We start from the raw sequence: 19,693 nt of genomic DNA, 5'->3' as shown, positions 1-19,693 counted from the left end.
AACAGAAGGGCTTTTAGGCGAAGGAGGAGCCAGTCCTTTTTTTTTTTTTAAACATCATTTTTATTAAAGAGACCACAATAGAAACAGGCAAATGTCCAAGACCCAGCTCCTCATTGTTCCACCCCATCCCTGCCCCATTCTACCTCTAACCCCACCCCATTTTGCCCCAGCTCCACCCCCCAGCAAGCCTCTTCTTTTAATCCCTGACCTCTGGACCGCATGCGAGGGCCTCCAAGCATGCGCAGATGCATGTGACATCATCCACGCATGCTCAGAGGCCGTCCAGTTGCGGCCAGAGCTTTCCAAAACCCAGACAAACTGCCAGGTTTTGGAAAGTCCATCCGAGCACCTGGACAGTCCTCTAAAAAGAGGACATGTCCTGGTTTTCCTGGGCATCTGGTAACCCTATTTACAGAATTGTGCCTAGCATCGCCTAAGTCCTTTTCTGCCCCTAAACACGCCTACTATGGCGTTAGCCACTGTTAGGCGCCATTCAATAGGCATCTATCTTCGATTTAGATGCATTGGTGAATCAGGTACCATTAGGCTCTAATATCAGTGCCTAACTTCAGGCAAAGAAAACCGTGGCCTAAATTGGGGATGCCTAAATATTAGGATGCTGAGCATTGCCTAAGAATGTTTAGGCGATGATAAGCATGATTCTATAATGGGCACCTAAGTTTTATAGAATCAGTGTCTTTATTGGCACTTAACTCTATGCAGTCTTTATAGAATCTGTGCATAACTTCAGCTATTCCACAGCATTGCTGAATATTCACAGTTAGCTTCTCTGGTCTTTTTAAATCGCTTTAATATTGCTTAGATGTGTTTTATTGTCACTCAGACAAACTAATCACTCAAACACCCATCACCAGCATAACAGTTACACATAAGCTTTGAACCTCATTCCGTTTCTGCAGGGTATTATTTTAAAAGAGGGTTCACAAGAATGGTTCAGTTTCCAGTTTTGTTTCTCTGCACAATCCTGCTGTCATGTTTTCAGTGCTTCTTACCCCTGCCGGAATTGTAAGCCATTAAGGGGATTTTTCCCTCCTGGCTTTGGCTCTCTTTTTGATGAGGGCTTTTAGCTAATGGAGTCTTTAATACCCCTTCAAACCATTTCAGCTTTACTAGTGCCACTTCACTATAAGTGAATTTTGTCAGAATTGGAATTTCTAACAATTTGTTCCACCTATGCACAGTGTGACATTCATGCCTGTGATTCATGGCAAAGATTTTAATTACTGGGCTATCCATGTTTGATAGTCGAAAGGCATTTTGAGAGCTAAATATGCACATAGGGAACTATTGCTTCACTATAATACCCAGAAAAAGGAAGACAGGTTGGTGGCAGTCTTTCCCTATAAAGCTACATGTCTCCCAAGTGGTTGCTTTTATATGTAAGTATTAGATATTTTCTACTCATCATGCTCTCCAGGAACCCCCTTTGGTGGCTTTTCTTTGGGGGGGGGGGAGGGGAGGACCATTAGAGAGCTACTGTTGTATAAAAGATTGGACTACATGAAAGAACAAGTGTTAATGACAGGAGAAACAAAATGTGAACATTGTCAATGGTATTGTACCACTATCGAGGGCATGGATTGGATTTGGCAGCAGTTCTAACACTCACAGAATAGCTCGAACCAATACTTCTTGTAATTTGGAGAATATGGTTTATATCATCCAGTGCCCTTGCCAGCTTTTATATGTGGGACCAGTAAAATTATGGTTGAATGAACACAAATTAGAATTACTAACTCAAAATATGAATGCTCCATTGGTAGCCCATTGGGTTCAATTGCAACATTCTATTGAACAGGCGAAACAGAACCTCTCGCCTTCGAGAAAGGACAGTCAAACAAAAAAGTCAAGGGTGGTGTCTTTCCAACTGGTAACAGAGTATTTCACTTTGTGTACCTGCTGTTCGATTGCTCAAGTGTCCCCTGAGGAAGGCATTTTTACACGCCGAAACAGGGATCCTTATCAGGATTTTAAATTATTTAATAAAGACTCTATTACCAGTTGGAAAGAAACCACCCTTGACTTTATTGTTTGACTGAACATTCTATTGATGACATCCATTGGAGAGTTATAGATAAGATCGAGTTAAGGTGAGAAGGTGGAGACAGTACTCAAATACTCCAAGTTTCCAAGTTTGTTTAGTGTTTGATATACTGCATTGGCAAATTCATCTATGCGGTTTTTCAGTTAGGGATCCTTTTACTAAGGCGTGCTAACCGATTTAGCGCACGCTAACTGATTTAGCACATGCTAATTTATTTAGCGTGCACAAACGATTAGTGTGTGCTAAATGCTAATGCGTCCATAGAATATAATGAGTGCATTAGCATTTAGCGCACACTAATCGTTTGTGCGCGTTAAATCGGTTAATGCGCCTTAGTAAAAGGAATCCTAGTAAACATAAGAACATAAGCAGTGCCTCTGCTGGGTCAGGCCAGAGATCCATCACGCCCAGCAGTCTGCTCACGCGGCGACCCATCAGGTCCAGGACCTGTATAGTAATCCTCTATCTATGACCTTCTATCCCCTTTTCCTTCAGGAAATTATCTAATCCCTTCTTGAACCCCAAAACCGTACTCTGTCCTATCACACCCTCTGGAAGCGCATTCCAGGTGTCCACTACCCTTTGGGTGAAGAAGAACTTCCTACATTGGTTCTGAATCCGTCCCCTCTTAATTTTTCTGAATGCCCTCTTATTCTTGTAGTTTTTGAAAGTTTGAAGAATCTGTCCCTCTCCACTTTCTCTATGCCCTTCATGATCTTGTAAGTCTCTATCTTGTCCCCTCTAAGTCTCCGCTTTTCCAGGGAAAAGAGCACCAGTTTCTCTAATCTTTCAGCATATGAAAGGTTTTCCATACTTTTTATCAATTGTGTCACTCTTTTCTGGACCCTCTCGAGTATCGCCATATCCTTCTTAAGGTATGGCAACCAATATTGGACGCAGTACTCCAGATGTGGGCGCACCATCGCCCGATACAATGGCAGGATAACTTCTTTCGTTCTGGTTGTAATACCTTTCTTGATAATACCTAGCATTCTATTCGCCTTCTTAGAGGCCGCTGCGCACTGTGCCGACGGCTTCATTGTCCTGTCCACTATTACCCCCAAATCTTTTTCTAGGGTATTTTCACCCATTACCAGCCCTCCCATCGTATAGCTGTACTTCAGGTTTCTGTTTCCTATATGCAAGACTTTACATTTCTCTACATTAAACTTCATCTGCCATCTCATGGCCACTCTCCTAGTTTGTTCAGGTCCTTTTGTAAATCTTCACAGTCCTCTTTAGTCCTAACTCCACTAAATAGTTTGGTGTCATCTGCAAATTTTATTATTTTGCACTTCGTCCCTGTATCTAGATAATTTATAAATACATTGAACAGCAGCGGTCTGAGCACTGACCCCTGCGGAACACCACTTGTGACCCTCCTCCAGTCAGAGTAGTGGCCCTTCACTCCTACCCTTTGCTTCCTACCCGCCAACCAATTTTTGATCCATCTATGTAAGTCTCCTTCCACCCCATGGTTCTTCAGTTTCCGTAGTAAGCGTTCATGGGGTACCTTGTCAAAGGTTTTCTGGAAATCTAAGTATACGATGTCTATGGGGACCCCTTTGTCCATCCATTTGTTAATTCCTTCGAAGAAGTGCAATAAGTTCGTTAGGCACTATCTTCCCTTGCAGAAGCCATGTTGGCTTGTTCATCAGTTTATTCCTTTCTAGATGCTCATCGATGCTGTCCTTTATCAGCGCTTCCGCCATCTTCCCCAGAATCGAAGTCAAACTTACCGGTCTGTAGTTTCCCGGGTCACCTCTTGATCCTTTTTTAAAGATGGGCATAACATTTGCTATCTTCCAATCCTCTGGGATCACGCCTGTTTGCATGGATAGATTACAAATCTGCTGTAGTAGTTCCGCTATTTCCTCCTTTAGTTCTTAAAATAGAATGAGAATTGAAAGTTACATTATAAACAAATAAAAGTTAGATAAAGTATGATAAAATTTAAATTTAAATGCAATTTAAAATTAATTTTAAATGTGTGCTTCTAATTCCATACTGATGTTCACTGAGTCCTGCCTGAAATATAAACATATGCCGATTGAATAGAAGCTACTAGTTAAATGCATCTGAAAATTAAAAAAAAAGATTTTCAAAGAGATTTTAAATGTTCTAAATTATTTTTGGTCTAATGTGATCAGAGAGGGCAGTACAGAGTTGTGGACCTGGACCTGTATGGATCTCATGCTGTCTGCTGAGGTAGCATCATAACAGCTGCCTCGGAGAATCTTTATGGAACAAAGTCACCAATCTAGCTTACGGGTGATTCGCTAGTATCACAATTTAATAATAAAGTCAGTACCAAATACATTTGTACGATTTCTGAACTGCTCACATCTACTCAGAAACCCAGTTCTGAGGAGTCTTCTAAAAACAATTCAAGTTCCTGTATACATGTGTAATGCCACATTATCCTAAATTTTTTCCTGTTTGGGCAGAAGCAATGCGCTGTTCCTTCATCTCCAAGGTAATATGCTATATTAATATGGTATTGCACCTGGTAAGTTTGCAACCACCACTTCCTCTGCCCTCAACATGCAATAGAGGTAGACAGCTCATAATAATGAGTGCGGTTTCTAGAACTGCACATCTAGATAACCAAAGTTCCAAATAAGCAGGTAGGGCAGATGGTGTTATCTAGTACAAAACATTCATTCTTCTTACACCTTAAGTACCAGCCACTACTCCAACAAATAATGAACAGTGGCAACTAGTACATTACAGGCGATTGATGTGGCACATGTTGTTCTCAGCGTTAACCAAAAAACAATGCTCTCTAGTAGAAGTGCATGTAACATATCTTACAGATGGAACAGTAAGAAGGTTTTGTTGAAATGAACAAAGTATACAAGAAGGTATATATGGTATCAGGTAATTATCGAGATAAGGCGGTGATCGTGCAGAACATGTCATGAAGATCAAAAGCAAAATCTTATATGTTAATCGATGATTAACAGGCAACCAATGAGCAGACTTTAAAAGTGGAGTGATGTGATCAAATACTCAATTATGAGGAGCAGAGATGGATATTTACATTATGTACAGTGTCCCCGGGGGATGGGGGTGGGAGTGTTGCGTTGTTGAATTTAGAACTAGACTGGCTTTCATTATCTTGTTGAAGTGAAATCCAGCAGAGGATTGGTTCTGGGCCATCATGTATTCGGAACCGTTCCCTGCCACAATTCTTCTGAAACATGACCCATGTCAATGTTGGTCCTGTCTTCACTTGTGCTTTTTTGGGGAGATTAACTATAGTATGTACAGTATACATACAGATACTTGTTTATTATACTACAACATAGAGGTATTTATGAATATTTATAATCAGGATGGAAGTAAAAATTGCCTGATGAAGATAGTGAGCGAGTCACAGGCTGTGTTCCTGTGTGAAAAAAGCCACTACTGAGGGTTGGAAATATTGTGATTAAGAGTATTCATGAATGATCTTAAGATCTAGTTGGAGTGACTACATAAGGTTTGGGGATTTCATTATTATTACTTCCATTAGTCCTACCATTGAAATTGGTTTTCTTCTGGCTTAATTGAAGATATAAGAATTGGTATAGCATGTTACTTCTCCTCATACATAGACCAGGCCCCAGCAGCAACTGATTAATAAATTCCCTGCTTCTGGCTGCCAAACTCTCATAGAGGGACTGTTGTTTCATGCCCACCTACACAAGGTGCCAGGCTTCTGAATGGGCAATCAGTATGTGTGTGTTTATTCTGTGTATGTAGTGTGTACGAAGCACTACATTTAGGGTCAGACAAAGCAGAACAAATTCATGGAAGTGGTCCAAAACCCAAGTGAGCAATCAACTAGTGACCTTCCTCATCAACTCCACCACTGCTAGCCATGTGCATCATCCCGCCTCTTGTGTTTTATCCTCCTGCGCACTCATTTCGAGCTCCTGCTTCTGCATCACTTTCTTCCTTACACCAGCCACTGGGGAGAGGGGGGAGGGGAGGTTTAGAAAGCTGACAGGGTCCCTTGGGATTCAACCTGAAACTCACTGCCATGTTATTGGTGGTAAGTTGGGGGTCAGCCCATTTTTCTCCCACAAATAATAGTGTGATATAATGGAATTTTAGGTTTGTTTTTTAAATATTATAACTACAATCTTATTTCAGTCTACAAAACTTTAAGATATATATTTAATAACTGAGATTCATAATTAAATTTAGTATCTGGAGGACAAGAAGGATTTCAGATCTGTTGTCTTCCTCAAGAAATAGAAATAACATCAAAGCAAAAATAATTTTCCCCCATTTGTTATTTTCTGTATCTAATTATTTCTTCCAGGGAAATTAAAGCCCTCTCAATAAGATGAACCTAATCCTTTTGAGGAGACTTTCTAACAGTTTCACATTACTAAAGTGATTAAAAGCAAACAGTGGTGAACTAAGTTCTGCTCCTTAGGAATGGATCATTTCCCTCTGTTTTCAGTCATCCTCTTTAGAGGTTAATGCAGAGGAAAATCATTAGGACAAAGTTGAAATGATGAGCTTTATAGTATTGGTAGATATGGCTGAGTTTGCCTATGAAGAGGAACTAAGGTAACTACTGATCCAAATTTTAATGTTTGTATACATAACAGAAATTGCTTTCTCTCCCTCCCTCTCTTGATGGCTTTGTCCAGCTGCCTGTTATGAGTGGCAGCAGCAAAGACTGTTAAGTGTTTCAGTGATGACACCATTATGTGAAGTGATTTTCAAATGAGAGATCTCAGCCAAGGATTAAATCTGCTTCCATCCCCTACCAGTGCTGCTCCCCGGCTGTGCAGAGTATGATTGATTTGTTTGTGACAGATTGCAGGAAGCAGCCATTGATTTTTCAATATTTTACCTTAAAATTATTTACAGTTGTAACTGTGGGGAGGTATTTCTGTGGGCCGTCAGCCCATGAAAGACTGGGATAACATTCCCTGCTCCTTGACAAGACAAATTGGCTGTAATGAGTGCAGTAGCTGAAGGGTATACTTTTATTTTAAAATATGTCAATAACCCCAGTGACTAAACGAATATTGATTCAGCATAATGAAGCCTGAGTAATGTGAAAATGAACCCTTGGAGAAGCACAGTCAAGACTTTCTTTTCTTTTTTTTAGCTTTTTATTTTCTTTCTGCTGCATCCTGAAGATACATTTTATAAACGAGGAGTAATCAGATAGTGATTTTATTTGGTGCTGGATACCCAGAAAGGCCTCGTTTTCAATCATTTCATTTAATTCTATAGCATTTTAGTACCTGTAAATCAAACCTGAGTATTCTTATTCTGGGTGTATTTGTGAGAGTGTCTTAATCATAAATTAGATCATATTTCAGCAGCATTTACCCTGCTGTATATGTGCGTTGACAATTTGCTATGTTTCACGGTCAAAATATAATAACTAAGCATGAAATTAAAACTTTCCAATTATGTAAAGGCTGATCGATTAAAGTGTGCTTTCTATTTACTTTGGACAGGTTAACGTGAGGGAAGAGGGTTAGCTGTTTATATGAAGAGTACAGCTGTGCTAAAAGGGCTGCCCTCTAGGGATGCACATTGATTAGCACGCATTCAGTTCGTTAAGGGGTCTTAAAAATTTTAGGGCTTATAAAATCGATTATCCTACAAATTAACGTGGGTGCAATTGATTTCCGTGCATTAAAAAGTTCTAATGCAGGTTACAACATGTTTATTAAAACAAATGTACGAAGCCAAACAAAAAAATGAACGATAATTGGCGAAAACTGCCCAATTATCTGTAAACAAACTGATTTTATTTTTTTTTTTTGCCTGAACATGACGAGGGGGGGTGCTGAAAAGTTCTCAGCCCAACCAAGAAGAGAACGAGGTGGATATGGTTCAATGTCAAAACATAGAATTTCATTTCTGCAAATTGGCACTTAACGAAATAAGATAACACTCTTCGCAGCTACAGTGGCAAAATAGCGCTCAGAATTTAGGAAGTTAGCTGGTTGAGCTGAGAACTTTTCAGCGCCCCCCTCTTATTCTTTGAGGATGGCTCTATTTTGCGCACAACTAGTTTAGAGCAGTGGTTCTCAAACCTGTCCTGGGGGACCACCAGCCTGCCAGATTTTCAGATTACGGTAACTCAAATGAATATGCAGGAGAGAGATTTGCATGTAAAGGAGATGACAGGCATGCTGTTTCGTGCATATTCATTAGGGATATCCTGAAAACCTGATTGATTGGTGGTCTCTCAGGATAGGTTTGAGTACTGGTTTAAAGGTTAATTTTCATTTGTTTCATCTAGCTGAGAATATGAGGAGAATTAATATAAATAGTATCCCAGTTTAAGGAATGATTCAGGGTTCATTAGTATGAACCAAAAATTATTGTCCTTTATATTTCTTGAACTTTATTTTATTAGAAATAGCAAGATATACTCCCCATTAATGTGGGCTTAAAAGGAATTATGCATGTATGAATTTGATTATGTATTGTTTTATGTGATTCTCCTTTTTTCTTTTGAATTATTGGATATTGTAATGTATTCAAAATTATTTAAAAAAAAAAAGGTTAATTTTCAAAGCTATTTTCCATTTATAAAATAGGTTTTTACCTACATAACTGCATGGTTTGAAAATTGCCTAATTTACCTGTAGGTAAACTTATACCAGATTTATCTGCACATTGGGATGCTATCTAGAAGGTAGGCTTGGAGAAAGTATATAATTCTCTAACTGTTCTAGTCATAGACATCAGAACGGGGGAAGCCATAGAGGCCTTGGCCTCCCCCAAAATCGGTTGGTGCCTGCCCTTCCACCTGTTTCCCGGCATTATATTTTAAACCTTTAAGGCAACTGCAATGAACAGACCTGCCCCAGAACCCTTCATTCTACTTCCGAGGCAGGCCTGCTCATTGTCGCTGCGTGGCGGCTGCCTCAAAGATTTCAAGTACAATGCCAGGAAACAGGCACCAACCAGTGACCGCCAATTTTTGGGGAGGCCATGGCCCCTGTAGTGTCCCCCCGCTCTGACGCCTATGACTAGAACAGAGGAGATAGGTGGTAGAGTCAGGAGTTGGTGATGGGCCATGCCCAGGATTTCACTGGGGCTAGGGCGGAGTTCCTGGGCTCCCCAAACCAAACAGCGTTCCGCTGCCTATGATTCTAGTCCTCTCTCTCTCCCCCCCCCTCACGCTCCCCTTCCCTTCATGCCAAGCAGAAGATCCACTGAGAATTCCTCCTACTTATTTTCAGTGTATTCCATTGTCTTTATGAGCACTCCAAGAACCTTCAAAACTTACTGACTAATGTTTTCTTCTGCTGATCTTGCAAATTTTCTCGCCTGGTATTAGGACATACCTCCAAATTCTGCATGTGGCTCCTTACGCACATGCACAAATCTGTGCGCACAGCCTATTTGTGTGCATAACTTAATTGTTTAATAAGTCTAATCAATTGCCAATAATTGGCAAGTAACACCTTGTAATTGATGCTAATTGGCACTAATTAGAAGTTACGCACACAACTTGGTGGACATATTCTATTAAGTGCTGCGTGTCAGTTCTAGTGCACAAATCTAAAAGGCATGATGGTCAGGGGAGGAGCATGGGCGGATTGTGGGCATTCTTAGAATTTTTGCACACCGTTATAGAATACGCCCAATGTGTGCACAAGTTATGTGCAGGGCTATAGGCCTGGTTATAGGCCTAAATGGATGCACCTAAAGGTTGTGACATGCACTGGCACTTAGCGTTGTTTTATAAGGTGCTACACACCGTTCTGGTTGCCACTGATATTTTGGGCGCCTTATATAGAATCAGGCCCATAGAGACTAAAAATACACTTAAAACTATATTAAAATAAGAAGCACTTGGACATGTAAAAAAACAGTTATATCAAAATATATTCACATAGAAACATGATGGCAGATAAAGGCCAATGGCCCACCCAGTCTGACCATCCGCAGTAATTATTATCTCTTCCTCTCTCTCTAAGAGATCCCATGTGCCTATCCCAGGCTTTCTTGAAATCAGTCTCTGTCTCCACCACCTCTTCTGGGAGACTATTCCACATATCTACCACGCTTTCTGTAAAACAGTATTTCCTTAGATTACTCTTGAGCCTATCACCTCTTAATTCCATCTTATGCCCTCTCATTCTAGATCTTCCTTTCAAATGAAAGAGACTCAATTTATGCGCATTTACGCCATGTAGGTATTTAAACGTCTCTATCATATCGCCACACTCCCGTCTGTCCTCCAAAGTATACATATTAAGATCTTTAGGCCTGTCCCTATATGCCTTATGACGAAGACCATACACCATTTTAGCAGTCTTCCTCTGAACCAAATCCATCCCCATCCTAACCTAAAATTTCCCCCACCCCAAGGGAATAGAAAGAAGAAATGAATCAGAAAATTTAAAAGCCAAGAATAAAATACTCCTGTTAACCTAAAAACTCAATTGGTAAATAAGAAAATTAAACAAAATCCTGAATCTCCCTCCATACCCAGGTCTACTGCTAGGGACACAGTCTCATTAAGTCTACACCCAGGTCTACTGCTAGGTCTACACCCAGGTTTCATTAAGTGGAAGTATGCCCCAACTAGAAGTAGATGCTAGAAATGATGGTTATTTTGATCACCAGAGCCAAATGGGCTGGAAGCAGAGTGGGGACTGCTCTCAGCCCAGCCCACCACACAACCAGGGAATAATTCCTGAAGATGATGGGAAGCTAGGGGGCCATAGGGAAGAAGGACATGTTGGCAGGGCTAAGGTTCAGGGAAGGAGCTTATCACATTCTGAAATTCAAGGGGAGTTGGAAGTTCACATCGAGAGCATCAGGAGGTTAGTGACGTGATTGAGGGTGTAGGGGGGGGGGGGAGGTCAGGGGATGTTATCAAGGGTGCTGGGCAATTAAAAGTTTGGGTGGTTTGTACCAGGGGGTCAGGAGGGAAGATCAGTTGTGGGAGAAGCAGACACCATGGCAGATTTTTTTTTTTTCAATAAATTATTTTTTATGCTTGGGCTCACATCGTTTACTGGATATGGCAGATAACCCAAGAACCTGCACTGACACTATAGGTAACATGGTGCCCTGCAGTATTCCCTCATTCTACAATAAGGCACATATATTTAAGCACCATTTCTGCATTTAAATGATAGAATGCTAACATTTACGTACATGAATGTGCACTTCTATATGCATAAATGGTAACAGATCACTTAGTGCTATTCTACAATTTAAGAACACAGTTTACTTAGGGCCAGGTTCTGTATTGTGTGACCAAAATTGTATGTGCAAATCTGTATGCATTGCCGATTTGTGCGTACAACTTAGTTGTTTAACCAGCCAATCAACACTGACAGTTGGCAATCAACAATTAATAATTGGTAGTAATTGGCCCTGATTAGAATTTATGTGCACAACTTTCTAAGCATATTCTATAAAGTAGTGCAAATACATTTTATTGCACTGATCTCAAAAGGGGGCATGGCCAGGAGAAGAGCATGGGTAAGTCATGGGCATTCCTAAAAGTTAGGCATGTCTGATCTACACACAACTTAGGTTCAGGCACACACCTTAGGCACGGAATTTAGGCCTGGTTTTCATTGGCCTAAAAGGATGTGGGGCTCAAAACCGGCTAAGTCAGCACTTGGACGAACATTTCTCAAAAACGGGATTTGGACGTATTTCTAACCGACCTAGGCTTTCATAGTGCCGCTGAACGAGCAAAGCTAAACGGGGCGTTTCGGGAGGCATGTCGAGGGCGGGAGTTGGGCGGGAAGTGGGCCAGCTTAGACTTAGTCGTACAGCATTTATAACCGAAAGTTTTACAACAGAGCCTAGACGGAACTTGGACGTTGTGACTTAGACCATGTAAAACATGGTCTAAGTCACAAAAACCCACCTAAAGTCATCAGATAAGCACTGCAAACACATAAAACAGACCCCCACACACTACCCCAGTGATCACCAAACCCTCCCCCCCCATAAAAATTTTAATCATAACTTTAAAAGTCAGCCTCCAGACCATCATCACATGGCCGACTGGCATAGGAAAGCCTAGTCGTCCAGCCCAGAGGCAGCTTAAGTCATCTTGGGGGTGGGTTAGGGACCTATAGAGAGGAGGACCCATGCCCATAAGCACCTGTAATCACTGCATTGATACTTAAACATGTGCACTGCCCTATACACCCCCAAAACCCTTTTTTCTGGCATATAAGTGGCTTCTGTAGCCATAAGGGCTATTGGGATGGTAGATAAGTGGGTCTAGGGGATTCTGGTGGTGGTTTGGGGAGCTCACTGTGACCTATAAGGGAGCTGTAGGGTGGAGAAGACATGGCACCCTTTTTGTGAAGTTCACAGCGGTGCCCTGTAAGGTACCCCACTATTTAGGTGGCATGTCTGGGTGTGCAGTCCATTACTTTGCAGACCCCTCCCACGTCCAACAGGCGTTTTGAACTTGGATGGAAATGTGGTATAAAGATAGACGATTTAGTGGCTTGGATGATCAGATCGACAGGACGTATAGCTAGACGATTTTCGAAATGAAAAAAAATTTGGACGTATCTTTCGAAAATGTGTCTTAGGCTGTTTTTTATTTTGGACGTCTTAAGGGATGGACGTAAATGGATTTAGACGTCCCTTTTGATTATGCCCCTCTGTGCCTAAATGTTAGTCATGTTATGTATGATTCTATGAACTGGGACTAACTTTGGAGGTGTTTTATAGAATTGCACTAAGTGCCGTCCTTTTTGGGGCTGATTTTATAGACATCATATATAGATTATGACCCTTAGTGCATTAATGCAAGGAGTTATACAAATAGGCAGAGCGAGGGAGGATGGTCTTACTTATCCATGTAACTGTAAGTTATACCCTAAAATGCCATATTTATGTGTAAGCATGTAAGGCAGTCATTGACCTAGTATAAGTGGGTGCACCCAGAGAATAATGCAGGGAAAAGATTTGTCTCAGTCCCCAGGAGTTCTGTCCCCATCCATTCAAAAATTCAAATTGGTGTCCAATGGACTTTTTTTGCTCTTTAAATTTCAATAGCTATCTCTGCCCATATAGTGGGTCCTCAAACCGGATTGGCTGGAACTTGAGGTCAAGGAGGCAGGAATGTCAGTCGGTTGCCTATTTGAATTTTGGTGGGATTTCAAATTCGTGACCAACGGACTTTTCAGCCAAAAATACAGGCTTTTAGTTTTTCAAAAGCCATCCTGAAATTAAGACAGTGGACTGCTGAGAATAAAAGGTTCTTTGGGTTATTTCTCAAACACAGATGAGTGCAATGTAGAACATCAATAAGACAGTTGTTCTGCATTACACTCATCTATGTTTTAGAAATAACCCAAAGAACTCTTTTTTCTCATTGTCATTCCACTGAGAGCAAAGTCCCACTTAGCCAAGAAAAAAAACATGCGCCCAGATTCTAGGTTCCCTAACACGTGACTTTGGCGGGTGAAGAAAGCACAAGCCACATTAGGTTAGTATGCTTCAGTAATTCAATGGGTTCCTGATACCACCAGGCCAAGAATATTACTACTAAATTAACAACAACAACAAAAACTATTGGTCTTTTCTTGGCTATCCCTGGGTTACCTTTTTGCCTCCTTTTACTTTAAATCCAAAGAAAAAAAATACAATTAGAGGAGAAGGATAACTTAATATTGGAGTTGAGGTAAAACCAGTATAAACAATAATGTACCATAATCAACCCATGTATGCAAATTTTTTTAATTTATTTTTTTTATACTGAGGCTATTAGAAACAGAGAAAATGATGACAGTTAAACACCATATGGCCTATTTATGGCCCATCCACACAACTGCTCAGTTCTATAACTCCCTCCTTCCTTTCTGAATGGAGAGATATCATATAGCACACTTACCGATAAGTTGAAGATCATTTTGCCACATATTGAGCAGACATGGGGAAGATGTGCAGACTGTATACCATTAAAGTCATTTAGTTCAAGGGTTGAGAAGATCTTACTGATAAAACAGGTATGTTTTGGAATCTTTCGGGAACTGGCAATTCCCTGTTTAAGACTGTTGAAAGCTGGTGGACCAGCAGGGGTAAACCTTGTGTTACTTGCTGGTTCTTCAGGATTGTACTGATCATTTTCTGTTTTGTACTGTTGATTTGTTTAGGGTTGAACGAGAAATCAGGCTTATTTTGAGTGACACTGAATTTGGCTCTCTTTTCTGTCTCCCATGAGGTGAACTTTCATATGTTGGTCACCAGGGAAAGCTGGAGGTTGGAATCTAAGCAGTCCTTTCACACCCCAGCAGCATCAGAATTCTCCCCATAATTCCAGCCACCCCTCCCGAGTCCTAACTCCTCTTGCACCTATTTTACTTTCAGGAGCCGGAGCCTCAGCCCTGCTATGGAGAAGAATCTTCAGAGGCTTGCACCGAGGCCATTGGAACATGCATACCAGTGCAATATATTGCATGCTACAAGGCTTATAATGCCTTCAGTAGCCACAGAGAAAACAATACGAACAAAACAAACTAGGAATCAAATACAGTATATTCTATCTATCTATATCTACAGTAGATAAAGATCATAGATATAAACAGACTAGTAGTTTCTTTTTGTGGTAGAAACATATAGCTCCTCTGCCCCCAGCACCTTTTCCTCTCTTAGCACTTCCTCTTCTCTCCTCACATTCCTATAGTTTTCATTCACATTTTTACCCTTTCTCCCTTTACTTCTCTTCTTCTTCCTCTGTCTTCCTCACCATTTCCCTCTTTCCTCTACTTTAGATTCTACAAACAGTGTCACAATAGGCTGACGCCTGCAAAAAACAGCAACAGTTGCATGTGAATTATGTTACGGCACCATTTGCAGAATCACAACTACTGTCAAAGGTAGATGCTGGAAATATAGGCCAGGGTTTTGAAGGCCTACATTTCCGGTACCTGTCTTTCATGTGAATCATGTCTACAGAGACAACTAATGCCCACTTTGACCTTAGGCATTGCTGGGCACCTCTGTTGACAAGATACCTGTGCCGTTTATGTAGGTGCCTCTGGGCGCTTACATTAAAAAAAAAATGTTTTTAATTGGTTTTTAATCAAGACATTCAATTACTGCTCTGATTGAATCAATTAAAACAATTAAGGTAAGCAGTGGAGTAGTAAGGGGGGTGCGGGGGCGGTCTGCCCCGGGCGCGGTCTTCCCTCCTCCTCTCCGCTCCCCCACTCCTTTCCTTGCCACGTGTTTTTACTTCCCCGGCACGAAGTTGCTGCCCTCGTCGGCATCGGTGCTCTCTTTGACGTCACTTCCTAGGAAGTGATGTCAGAGGGTGAGCCGACACTGACATGGGCATGCTGCTCACACAGGAGAGGTTTAAAAGGTACAAGGAAAGGGAAGGAGGTACACGGGGGAGGGGCACCACTGCTCTGGGCGCTGCTCACCCTTACTATGCCACTGGTGGCAGAGCCTAACTTAGTGCCTTTTAGAGAATTTGAGCCTATGCCTCTAATACTCTTTCTCTCTTCCAGTACTCTTTATCAGCTCTAGAACAATCGGTTATTCTCTAATTCTACTTGTGTGACTGATGAAAAGTTCCTTTTATAGATAGCATGGGCCCAATCATGCGCCTACATTGACATCATCCCACATTGGCATCTTCATATAAGTCACACAGATATGGCTCATGCTATTACAGAAGGCACTGCAGTTGTACCTTGATTTAGGTTAATGGTGATGAAGTGGGAGGAAGTTCAGTTCTGGAGCCCGTTCCAGCAGGGTACCCGATACCATCTTCACTCCTCCCCCATTCCGAAGGGTCTACCTCTGAGGATCTCGCATCATGTGCGGCAGCGGTGGAGATTACCTTGCCAGAGATATCGCCTGTTCTTGGAGGAAACTCGGGACCCAGATGATGGCCATCAGAAACTGGGGTTGACGGCAGTTAAAGAATAGAATGGAATGGTGGTTGAAGTGAATTGGGGTGGAGATGGAGGTGGGTATGGAGAGAGATAGGGATTATGATGTATTCCCGGAAAGGCATTTAAGATCTGGTGTTAAATGATCATAATAATTACAAGTCAAAGATCTTGATGCTTTCTGGAGTGGTGTTTCTGTTTCTCTCTATGCTTATTTTTATCTCTATTTTGTTTACTTTAATTATTATTTAATTCCATCTTAAATTATTTATTCATTACTTGTTGGAATATTTCATTTCTATCTCTACCTCTGTCTTTTTATTTTTCATACTGTTTCTTCAGGTACTTTAGTTAGATTGTGAGCCTTTGGGACAGTTAGGGAATTTCAAGTATCTATCTTATTTATTTAGTTTTATTTATTGTATCTTTAATGCATCATTTTTGTAAACCGCTTAGAAACCTCACGGTTATTAGCGGTATATAAGAATTAAATTAAAATTATTGCTATGCCCAATCATGAGGTGAAGGCCTGTGAACAAAGCTTGTGGTAACCCCTTGATACGTACATTTGCACATCTGTGCCTTTCTGGCTAGTACAGACTTTAAAAAGTGAGTACAATGTTTGCTGAGGGGTGCACGTCATTGGCACAGAATGCATGTAGGCAACTAAAGCCCCCTTTTATCAAGCAGCATTAGGGTTTTATATCATGGGTCGCTGCGGTAAAAGCTCAAACGCTCATAGGAATTCTATGAACATAAGAATTGCCGCTGCTGGGTGAGACCAGTGGTCCATCGTGCCCAGCAGTCTGCTTACGCAGCGGCCCCCCGGGTCAAAGACCAGTGCTCTAAATGAGTGCAGCCCCACCTGCGTACATTCCAGTTTAGCAGGAACTTGTCCAACTTTGTCTTGAATCCCTGGAGGGTGTTTTCACCTATAACAGACTCCGGAAGAGCATTCCAGTTTTCTACCACTCTCTGGGTGAGTGTCAGAGCTTTTGCCACAGTAGCCTGTGATTGAAAAAAAACCCCAAACAAACCCTAACCCAGCTTGATAAAAAGGGGGGTTACCAGATTTACTCCCATATCCCTGCCCCAGGCCCACCCAGTTCCACCCAGCCCTGCCCCCTTATGTCCAAGCTACGCCCCATTCTAGCCCAGCCCCACCCCCTCAACCTGTTCTCATCCTTGGGACCGCACAGATGCCCTCCCGAGGCGGAAGCTTTTCAAAACCCAGACAAAGTGCTCAGTTTTGAAAAGCCGTCTGGACGTGTCCTCTAAAAAGAGGACATGTCTGGTAACCCTATCTAAGAGCATCCCCAACTCCAGCTGCTACAAGGAACACAGCTCAGACAAAGAACCAGGGATCATGTGAATTAAATAGAGCTAACAAAACTTTGACTGTGATACAGGTGCTAAAATTGCCATTTACTGAAGAGGTTTTGAACATGAAAACTCCACTTATTGATGTCATGGTAGAATCTGATAAGAAGATAATAATGCAATTTTGCTCTTAATATATGTAAGGATTTTATGGGGTGTCATGTTAGAATTTATCCTGATGCTGCACATTCAACACAAATTAAGAAAGAGAACTTTCTGTCTATGTATTCCGAGGCCTTTAAGGTAGGAGCAACCTTCTTTCTGAAATACCCTGCTAAATGTCATGTTCCATGTAAAAATGTTATTATATTTTTCAGAACCTTTTCAACTTTCAGATTTGTTATCTAAGCAGAAGCTATCTTCTTTGGAACTGCAGTCCTTAAGTGAAGTCTGATCCATTACCTCAGAGGGCTAGATTAATGGGTTTCTTTCTTCTTCTTTTTTTTTTTTAGATATAAACAGAAATTGGAAATAAATTTGCTATAATAGTTGACTGGAAGGATTATGCAACAGATTGATGATATCCATTTATCTGAGGAATTTCTTTTAACTATTTATTTTCTGACATCTTTTCTTCCTTTTATTGTGAAGTAATTCCTAAAATGAAATTGCTACTTAGGGGCTCTTTCACTAAGCTGTGTTAGATGCTAACATGTGTCTAATACAGTTTAAAATGGCTTACCAGTGGAAGCACTCAGGTTTCCTGCAGTAACTGCCATATGTGTGTGCACTAACTCCTATGGGAGAGGCTTAGGCACAGGAGCCAAATGGAATCTCCAGTTGGCCCATGTGCCTAAGCCCCACCCATAGATGCCTGGGCCAATCAGGCCTTAGGATGATGTGGTCTGGGCCAGAGAGGGGTGGGCCCACCTCATTTGTACGGAGGCGGGTCTGTCGGCTGGTCACTGGGAAGACCCGGCTGGCCCACCTTTCAAGGTAAACCCAGGGTAGCCGGGGAGGGAGTTGGGAGTTTCCATTGGGGGGGTCTGGCAGGAGGGGTTGGGCTCCCTCCTGCCGGCAATTGTACAGGGATAGGGGGGCCTACCGGCAGGAGGGGGTTGAATACCCTCCTGCTGGCGATCATCGGGGTGGGGTGGTCTACCGCCAGGAGGGGTTTATCACCCTCCTGCTGGTGATCATCAGGGGGAGGGGTCTGGCAGGAGGGGTTGAGCACCCTTCTGCCGGCGATCATCTGTGGCGGGTGGGAGGACCTACTGGCAGTATGGGTTGAACACCCTCCGGCAAGCGATTATTGGGGAGGGGTCCGGCAGGTGGGGTTGAGCACCCTCCTGCCAGCAATCATCGGGGGGGGGGTGTCCAGCAGGAGGGGTTGGGCTCCCTCCTGCTGCAGTCGTTCATGGGGAGGGGTGGAGACTGGCGTCTGTAGCTGCGGCCGCTATACTAATCGCGGCAAGGTGATTCCTTGCCGCAATAAGTATAGCGGTCGTGTGTACTTACAATGTAGGAACCAAACAGGAGAAAATTGCCTTCACACCAGTGAACAGCAAATACAACAACAAAGGGGACCAATTGGTGTTCAATCTTGTTTATTGTGATGGACTCAGCTTCCAAAGTGCCTCACCTAAATCATATTGCTTCTAGTTGATCTGGCAGCCTAGGAATCAAAGAGACAGGTATCGAGCCCTCCTTATGGATCTTCTTCCTCTCTTGCAGTCTGACAGAGAATAGGTGTTCAATGGTACATGAAACTTCTCGTTTTGGTATATTATAAGACTCCTGAGGTAGGCCCTTGTGGGCCAAAACACAATTGTGTTGAGCCCATCACAATAAATGATATTGAACACCATTTGGTCACCTTTGTTGTTGTATTTGCTGCTACTTACAATGTAGGCTCCTACAACTGAGCAACATAACATGAGAATATCCATACTGAGTCAGATCAATGGTCCACCTAGCCTAGTATCCTGCTTCTAGCAAGTACCTGAAAATTGGCACTTAACGAAATAAGATAACACTGTTTTCAGCTACAGTTGCAAAATATCGCTCAGAATTTAGGAAGTTGATTGATTGGGCTGAGAACTTTTCAGTACCCCTCGTAGCAAACTATAGACTTTACCTACAGGAACTTGTCCAATCCCTTTTTTAAACTCAGATATGCTAACTGCTGTAACTACATCCTACAGAAACATTTTCATTTTAAAAGTATTACTATGTAACTTCATTGAGTGTTTCATAGTCTTTGCACGTTCTGAAAGAGTAAAAATTGGATTTAATTGTACGCAGATTTTTTAGACTTTTATCATGTTAGATTAGATTTATTGATATTTATAACCCATTTTTGTCCAAAGTGGAGAACAAACTACACACATAATACAAAAAAATAAAACAAACCATACACAAATAATCAACTAAAAGT

This window comes from Geotrypetes seraphini, chromosome 4 (assembly GCF_902459505.1).
Source record: "Geotrypetes seraphini chromosome 4, aGeoSer1.1, whole genome shotgun sequence".
NCBI classification, from domain to species: domain Eukaryota; kingdom Metazoa; phylum Chordata; class Amphibia; order Gymnophiona; family Dermophiidae; genus Geotrypetes; species Geotrypetes seraphini.
Note: the sequence above shows the minus strand (reverse complement) of the source record.